This window comes from Sinocyclocheilus rhinocerous, unplaced genomic scaffold, assembly GCF_001515625.1.
Source record: "Sinocyclocheilus rhinocerous isolate Xijiao unplaced genomic scaffold, SAMN03320098_v1.1 scaffold2232, whole genome shotgun sequence".
Lineage (NCBI taxonomy): Eukaryota > Metazoa > Chordata > Actinopteri > Cypriniformes > Cyprinidae > Sinocyclocheilus > Sinocyclocheilus rhinocerous.
In genome coordinates, this window is record NW_015662925.1 from 257,873 (window position 1) to 258,115 (window position 243).

Below are 243 nucleotides of genomic sequence, written 5' to 3' on the forward strand. Positions count from 1 at the left end.
CACAGATGATAGAACGATAGATAGATAGATAGATAGATAGAACGACAGAACGATAGATAGAACGATAGATGATAGATGATAGACAGACCGACAGACAGACAGAATGATAGATAGGTAGATAGATAGATTAGATCGAATGACAGACAGACAGACAGACAGATAGATAGATAGATAGATAGATAGATAGATAGATCGAACGACAGACAGACAGAATGATAGATAGATAGATAGATAGATAGATAG